The sequence below is a fragment of the Limulus polyphemus genome, unplaced genomic scaffold (assembly GCF_000517525.1).
Source record: "Limulus polyphemus unplaced genomic scaffold, Limulus_polyphemus-2.1.2 Scaffold3211, whole genome shotgun sequence".
NCBI classification, from domain to species: Eukaryota; Metazoa; Arthropoda; class Merostomata; order Xiphosura; family Limulidae; genus Limulus; species Limulus polyphemus.
Window position 1 is genome coordinate 38,242 of NW_013668821.1, and position 8,366 is coordinate 46,607.

At 35.4% G+C, this 8,366-nt stretch overlaps 1 protein-coding gene across 2 annotated transcripts in view; it reads right to left on the minus strand.

Annotated features, from left to right (window-relative positions):
• LOC106468904 (transforming growth factor-beta-induced protein ig-h3-like) overlaps nt 1-8,366 on the minus strand; it is a 107,488-nt gene that overhangs the window by 8,871 nt on the left and 90,251 nt on the right. The gene's annotated exons all lie outside the window — the stretch shown is intronic.

Below are 8,366 nucleotides of genomic sequence, written 5' to 3' on the forward strand. Positions count from 1 at the left end.
TTGCAGGGTTTCTTGCAGCTGCTGTTTTCTCTCTTCTTGTTTCTTTTCTTGTTTCTTTTGTTGTTCAAGCTGCCACTGTTGCAGGGTTTCTTGCAGCTGCTGTTTTCTCTCTTCTTGTTTCTTTTCTTGTTTCTTTTGTTGTTCAAGCTGCCACTGTTGCAGGGTTTCTTGCAGCTGCTGTTTTCTCTCTTGTAATTTCTCTTCTTGTTTATTTTGTTGTTCAAGCTGCCACTGTTGCATGTTTTCTGCTGTTGTATCTCTTCTTGTTTTTTCTTTTTCCTCTTGTTTATTTTGTTGTTCAAGCTGCCACTGTTGCAGGTTTTCTTGCAACTGCTGTTGTCTCTCTTCTTCTTTTCTTGTTTATTTTCTCGTTCTTCTTGTTTCTTTTGCTGCTCTTGTATTGCTGCCATCAAGTCTGCTAAGCTGTAGTTTGATTTGCCGCTTCTCGTTTCCATTTCTTTCTTTTTTTTCGTCCCTCTTCTGACACCAATTTGTTATGCCTCCAGTCGTTAGTTGGTTTTCCGTAACTTCGTTCCGACGAAACTTTAGCGACACAAGTCCTTTCTTAATAAAACTGGTTTATTCTTTCCGAATACAATTTTACGATACACTTAATTTGAACAGTTGCGCTATAACAAAAGCTATAACAACGAACGTCTCACATGCTCAACTTCTACAATATTCTCTGACTGCAGTTCAATTACTCATTACCTCTCGTCACGTTGTGATCATCTTATATATACCAGACTACCCCCAATCTAGTACTCTCCCGACAATTCACGTAGGTTCGAGAAGGACGTGGCGTGATACTAGTCACGTGACCTCGCTGTCGCACCAATAATTTATGTATCACATCTTCGACTTTTTCAGAACTTACACCAAATTTTGATGAAACTTTATTAAGTTTCTGTAAGATACTTTATCAGTTTTAAGGTTCTTATAGACGTTGTGTTTCTAGATTAAACCCTATAGTTCTTTACAGCTTTATAAGCAGGAGTGATGATGAATTAACTGTGTAAAGAAACTAAATATTTATTTGGTTACTTCTTTTTTATTCACTACTTATTCATTGTTGTTAACAGTGAATTTCTTTATGTATCTTATGCTTGTTTGTTTTTTGTTCACTTCAAATTGCCCATTTTAGATTTGTTTTCCATCCCTATGTTATTTTTCACGTTTTTGGGGGATTACAGACTTATAACTTAGATACCCCCCCCCCCAAGTTAAAATGTCAATTTATAACCTCTACACTTCCTGCTTTATGGAAACAAACAAGAAAGACAAACCCACATACCACCCCCTCCTACAGCACATTATGCATCAATCTTAATTTTCCCTTTATACTATATTGTAATATTATTAGTAAGTTGTTTTTTTAAGTAACAAATTTATACAATTTTAAGATATCTGCAAAGATTGATGATCTTATTTGATTAATAAGAATTTTCTTCTATCAGACAAGAATAGCTACTTAAAATATTTTAATTCAAATGAAATTATTTTGATTAATCTAGGCAATAATGTTCTTTCTGGGTTTTTTCTCATTTCATTGTGTACAATATATTGTATATGTTAATATTCAGTAAATGGATGTTTGTTCACTTAGCTGCAATCCAGCAATAAACATTATCTATATCAAAATCAGCAATACATTGCATTAAAAATAAATAAGTGTACGAACATTATAATGTTAAAGTAAGAAAAATATGGTTAAACATTGAGACAAATTTCATCTTTATCTAAGGTAATCTATGGTAAATGAATAAATAACGAAAAAAACAAAGGAAACTGCAGAGTTATAGCACATATGTACCACACTAAACTTTTATTGGGGAAGTTGTTCTACACAGTTCTATACAGAATATTTTCACTTTTGTTGTATCTAAAGGGAAGCTCAATAATTTGTTTGCAGCTTATGCATATTCACTCATGTAAATATTCAAGGTAAATTGGATATAAAATAGCAAGTTATGAGTCTTAAGTATATGTGAAGCACCCTAAAATAACCAAATAATTCAACTATACTTTCTTACCGACTAACTACAGTCTTTGAGCTTATGGCCATGTTGCAAAATATTAAACAAGCATTTCAGCTTTCTTTATCATGAGCTGAACTATCACTTTACAATAAACACATGCTTCAACCAAACTAAACTATGGACTTGGGGCATGTTGCAAAATAATAGTTGCAAAATGCTAACAAAAGGTGAACGTTGAATACACCTGCCAAGAACAACTAGCATTGTCTGCATATCAGTGGTAATGGAAAGGATTATCACGTAAAGTGATTCTAACTAGATGGACATGCAAGTTTAAACAACTGTGTTCAGGGATGTGAAATGTAATCTGATACCATTTAGTTGGAAAGATGTTTATTCGAGATAGACTATACAGGATGAGAAACTGTATATTTACGTTATTTGATGTCAAGCCCTTGGTCACCAATCACTAAAGAAAGATGAGTCCACTCTAATTGCTAAACCAATCATCTCGAAGTCTACCCCCATGAGTTTGAATGGATTATGCTGCCAAACCATATAAAAATTGATGTCTCTGGACCAAAAGTGTGGTTGTCCCTGTCAGCAGGGTTGCTCCAAGCTTTCCAGTTGCTCCAGTTCTTTTAGATAAGATATATATGCCAAGATATATAGACAGAAAACAGCAGTTTATCTATAGGTGCAAGACTTGCACTACACTAACTCCATTTAAGTTTTAGTTGCTACTCTCCTTTCACTAATAATACTGCCAGGTGGAAATATGATGTATAATGCAAAATTCCTTAAAGTTCAGTAAGTAATGTTGATAGGGTTAGAAACATTATGGAGCTACTACAATTTATTGAAAGTTTAAACTTTTATGTAATTGATGTTATTGTTTTTCATTCATTATAAGCCTTCATATCTTTATGTTAATAGTGTATATCTTTTGGTGTAGAATTGGACTTGGTATAATTTATTCCTTGCTTTACTTGTACATTTCCTCAAGTTGGTTGACTTGGGTATCTATCCACTCACGACTGCATACCCTCAATTTTTAAATAAATCTATTATAAATGATGTCTTGTCTACCCAAACAATGCTCTCTCATTCCCACGATTGAGCAGCATGTTACATATGTACCATACTGCTTCTGTTTAATGTGAACATTACAATTTAGATAGTTTATATAGTACAGGTGTTACATTTAGTTATTTTTAGAAGCAATATTTTATAGTAAGTACATTTATGTAATTATTTACGAATCATATGTTGTGTAGATCAAATATTATTAATCAGCAATTGTTTACAATTGTGAGATTATTGTATCATCTTACAACAACTTTCTGTTTTTCTCTTGGCTTAATTAAGTATTACTGCATAAGAATATCTTGTATTGCATGGAATGTTCTGGACTTCTATCTGGCTATAAATATGTGTCAAAAAATCATTATCTAGTTCTAGACTGCATGATCATAAGTTTAGTGATAAAGAGTGTATAGTGTTGATTTTTAAAGTGAAATTATCAGAGAGTGTATTGTAATAACAGAGTAGAGAATAATAATTCCATTTGTCAATTTTGTCCAAAAGTAACTGAACCAGCCTGAGTACACTTTGTCATAAATGAGACAATTATTTAAAGCTCTGGATACAACTTTGGTAATTAACAGTGTAACAAACATTTGAATATATATTTGTTTTTAATATATTATTTTAAAACAAGCAGGCCATGTTGCTATTTGTTTATAGTTGAAGTTTATCACTAACAAGTCACTGACACCTACTGTAATGAACCTGGCCTTATAAAACCTGAAAGTGGTGAGCCAGCCAGGATCTATAGTGGTAAATGGTGATAGACAATGACATAAGCAACAGTGTCTAAGAGGCCTACATATACACAGCTGTAGTGGTGGCCAAAATATTGACAATGTGAGCAGTTCATAATTACATACTCCACTGACATGTCACTATTCCTAAAAGAGAGAGCACCGAAAGACATGGATGAGATGACTAGGCTGTCAGTACAGTATATGGAAGCCCTTGGAGGGGATATAATTAGCCAGTCCAAGAATAAACATTCAAAGTGAAAATCAGGGGAGGCTGACCAGAAGCAGGATGCTACCAAAGGTGACAAGAAGTCAACATACAAAAGAGAGAAGAGATGCTATGTTTGTCATTAAATGGGACACATTACTAGTGAGTGCAAGACTGGCACCAACACGCAGCAGCAGAAATCTCAACATAAAGCAGCTGGAACTATCCACAAAGGTGGTGCTGGCAAGAAACAAGAAAAAGTGAATGTCACCGTGGGTGCTGCTGCCAGAAGAAACAAAATGAAAACAACTTATGAGATTCACCACATGAAGGAAGTGTTATCACCATGATTAAACAGTGTGTAAATGATGGTCAGCTCATGTTAGCAAACAGTGCCAGTGACTGATGATCAGAGCATATGAAAAACATTGAGAGGCACCAACAAATCACAACATGCCAGTAGCTATGTTGGGGACAAAAAAGTGAAAGTCCTATGACACACTGGGTGCAGCATTGAGAACCAGTCTAGTATCTGATTATCAGATGATAGGCAAGGTACACCTGGGACAGTGAGAAAGTTTCCCATAGCAAGAATAACAGTGGATACTCCACACTACATAGGAGACCTTGAGGCCATGTTTATGAAGGCACCCATTTAGGACTTGGTGATTAGCAATATGCCAGGTAGAAGAATCCAGACAGAAAGAAGTTTCATATTTTTGATGTCACATTTTACATGTTATAAATCATGTAAAATATTATTTTCCATTTAAAAATATCAAAGGAAAATTAATTTCAATTTATTTGCCTATATTTGATGTACTTTGTTATATTTGCTGTAAATTGGATAAGTGTGAAACTTCAGGAATGACACATATAGCTTAATTACACCTTGTTTGAATAAAATCTCAACTGTCTAGCATTCTTGAAATCTCCAAAATAATTTATCATCCAAAAGTATGTAATGGCAAGATATGCTTCCCAACATTCATATAGAGTCTGTTGAAAGTTTAAAATCACTAGCTAAATAAAAAGTGTTCTTGACAGTGTCAGAGGGACTAGGCCTTTATAGTTAGTGATGATATTTATGTTGAATGCTCAATATTCATATTGATTTATTAGACAGATTTTATAACTTCTGTGAATAACAGCAAAATAGTTTAATTCAAAAGTTTTATGAAATTGAGTTGTAGTCAAAAGCAAAATAAAATTTACCAAGTAGTGTTTCAGGTAAGCCTTGCATTACATTTATGTATTAGGCCTAATGCTTAGACTACAAATAGGTCTACTATTACTACTATAACTTGAATAACTGGATTTCCACAATAAACAACATTGATATTGTCAGATGTAAAAGACTATTTAGTGTTGACACTTTTTTCATAATAAGAGAGTTAAAAGCAGACGATTATTGGAAGTTTTGTGTAAGTAATTAATGTCAAGGCTGGAGAGATTTCTAGAACACCTCAGTAAGGGATATTAAAAACAGTGACCAGACGAGAGACAAGAGCGTAGGAATATAGCCAAAAGTAAAGCCAAATGAAAGAGAGTTTCAGTCAGAGAAAGGAATAACCTAACGGTTGATATGTTAAAGTGAGATTAACAGTTTTCTGACATTTTAGGAGAATAATTTGACTTGTCAAAGGGCATTCTAAAGCAATTGAATCTGTCTGTGTGGCTTTGAAAAAAAGTAGGAAGTAGGCCTAAATACGAAAAATCAGACGAGTATTGGAAGTTCGGGATACAACTGCAGTAACCCAACAACAGCATAAGTGAATTAAACACTGATACTGTTGTGATAAAAGGAAAAAAAAGAGAGAAGAAAAGAAATAAGTGAATTATACACTGATAGTGTTTAAGACAAAAATAGAGAATAATAGTTTGGCTTGACAACTGAATTCTAAAGCAATTGAATTGGCCGAAGCAGAATTTTGACAAGAAGAAGAAAAAAAAATATATATATGTCTTTAAGATACAACTATGATATACATAGTGTAAAGAATTTTTGTACATACGTTTAACTTGTTTTAAATATATTATCTGAAAAACAAGTGGAGTATGTGCTAAACAGTCTTGTATGTCCAACAATATATACTATACTAAAGTATATATATATACTATATACAAAGACTGTTCTTAGTTCATATATTAATTCTTCTCATATAGTCTTCACCAACATTTACAGTTTCCTTGTTAGTCTCTCTTCTAATACGGCCTCTTGTAGGGCTTCACTTTGACAGGATCCTTTATCTTCATCTTGATCTTGTGTTTCCCAGGGTCTGTTTTACCCAATCCATCTGTGCAGACATCTGTGTACTGGCATAGTTGCTCCTGCAGATCATTCTTCTGCTTGCCAGTCAGTCTTCACTTAAGTTGACGTCCTTGTATGTTTCACCTCCATCCAGTGGTCTTATGCCTAGTAGGTCTTTTATCTTCTATAATGAAGTCACTGTGTTCTGGTTCTGCATCTATAACAGCCACACCTGCCATGTTTATCTGTATCTGCACCCGTAAGGTCTTCTGCTTTCTCGAAGTACCTCTTCAACAGATTGGTATGGTAGATCTTGGTCTTCCCATTCACTTTCACTTTATAGTACAATCTGTTGATAATTTCCTGTACTTCAAAAGGTCTTTTCCACTGCAGGGTGAGTTTGTTGTTGGCTGTGGGTAGCAGAACTAAAACCTTCTGTTCAACCTTGAAACACTGATCCTTGGCATTCTTGTTATAGAAGTGATGCCGGCAGCCTTTGATGGGTTTGGCTTCCCCAGTTGAACTTCTTTGATACGTCCGGTTCAATACTCTTTTCCATTCCCCCTGTTTTGTCAGGCTCTTTCCATTTTGTATTGACTTGACTTTCTCTTGGATGCTGTCCTGAAGTTTCTCTAGTGAAGGGTATTTCTCCTGCACTTCCTTCAGCTCCCGTGGACTTACATTCAGGATATCATTTCAAGACTTTAAGAGGTTTAATATTTTGCTTGGTCTTTTTCTCTTGAGCTCTTGTGGTGACTAGACTTTCTGTCTAGTCCCTCCAAATTTCTACAACCTGGTATGTTTCCAATCACCAAGTCATATATTGGTTCCTTGATACACATGCTTTCAAGGTCTCCTATATAATATGGACTATTCACCTTTATTTTTGCTATGGGAAACTTTCTCACGGTCCCATCAATTAGTACACACAGTCATACCTTGCCTGTTATCTGGTTATCAGATACTAGACTGGCTCTCACTGTTGCACTACTGCACCCAGTGTCTTTTAAAAAAACTTCTCTTTTTTGTACCCAAATTAGCCTTCACATATTTGCATGTTATGATTTATTGGCACTTCTCAATATCTGTAACATGCTCCAAACACCACTGGCACTGTTGATCCATTAGCTAACTTCAGTCGACCATTAGTTCTACACTGATCTATCATGGAAATGGCACTTCCTTCTTGAGGTGAATCTGATGTGTTTTCTTAATACTGTTTCTTCTGGCAGCAGCATCCATAGAGACTGTCCCTCTTTTCTTGTTTCTTACCAGCACTATCTTTGTAGGTAGCTCCAGCTGCTTTCTGTTGAGATTTCTGCTGTTGTTTGTTGGTAATGGACTTGCACTCCTTTGCAGTGTGTCCTATTTAATAACAAATATAGCATATCTTCTCTCATTTATCTGTTAATCTCCTGTTACCTTTGGTAGGCTCCTGTTCCTGGTCATCCATCACTAGTTTCAATTTTAACTGGATATTCTTGGACTTACCCATTATACTCCCTCCATGAGCTTCCATATACTGTTCTGCAGCATGATCATCTCTTCCACATCTTTTGATGCTCTCTCCTTTGGGAACAGTGAAATGTCAGTTGAGCACATGCTCACGAACTGTTCACATATCAGTAGGTCCACCAGTTCCTCAAAACTATTGTTACATTTGGTCATGTCAGTCCATCATGTGAAGTATCCCATACACATGCCACAAACTGAAATACAGTTTCTCCAGTGTCAGGTTTGACTTCTCTGAACCTCTTATGAAAACCTTCTTCTGTAACATCACTTTTAATATGTCATAGTCCATGGCATTTCCTGATGTCATGCCTGCATATACTTGTAGGCCTTTTCCTGAGAGAAGTGTGTTGAGACAGACTGCCCAGTTGCCTTTGTCCCAGTTCTGACTTTTGGCGAATCTTTCATATCTCTCCAGGAAAGCATCCATGTCATCTTTCTGTTCATCAAATTTGGGCAGCTTGGGTCAGCTCGCCCTGACTCCATTGTCATTCTTGGGCCCTTCTTCTTTATGTTGGGTAAGCTTGGCAATCTCAATTTGTGCTTTTATTCTCTCTAGTTCCAGTCTCTCCTCTCTCTCCTTTTCTTCTTTC